Below are 719 nucleotides of genomic sequence, written 5' to 3' on the forward strand. Positions count from 1 at the left end.
CACAGGAAGAGGCAGACACACGAATTATACTGCACTGTCAATATGCTTCCCGCCAACCAAACTGTGAAACAATTGTTGTCAGATCACCAGACACGGATGTCTTCTTACTTCTCCTTTCATTCTCAGAGACAATTGGAAAGACCCTGATTTTTGATACTGGCTGTGGCAACAACAGGCGACAAATCAATGTCTCTCAGATAGCAAAGATGCATTACTTGGTGTCCATGCATTCACAGGCTGTGACACAACAAGTTGCTTTGCTGGGCAAGGAAAGCTGAAAGCTCTAAAGTTTCTTCAAAAGGAGGAAGATCTTAGAATTCTGTTCTCCAGATTTGGAACATCAGCAGCTGTTTCGAGTAATGACTGTCTCATGTTAGAGTCATTTGTGTGCAAGCTGTATGGCAAAACCTCATGCACAAGTGTCAACAAAGTGAGGTATGACATAGTTCGCCAGCGTTTCAAAGGAAAGAAAGGTACCATCTCATGCAGTGGTGGAATTGATCTGTGTCAGATGCCTCCTTGTAGTCAAGTATTGTCACTGCACATATCAAGAGCCAACTTTCAAACTCTCATTTGGAGGAATGCAGTGTGCCAGAATCCTAGCATTCCAAAACCAGAGGATAACGGTTGGCAGAGAAATTCTGCAAATGAATTGGAAGTACAGTGGTTCAAAGATGCTTTCATTCCAGATGAGTTGCAGGAAATTGTGTATGAAGAAA

Source organism: Berghia stephanieae, chromosome 11, assembly GCF_034508935.2.
Source record: "Berghia stephanieae isolate SIO BIC M18660-M18661 chromosome 11, UCSD_Bste_1.3, whole genome shotgun sequence".
NCBI classification, from domain to species: Eukaryota; Metazoa; Mollusca; class Gastropoda; order Nudibranchia; family Aeolidiidae; genus Berghia; species Berghia stephanieae.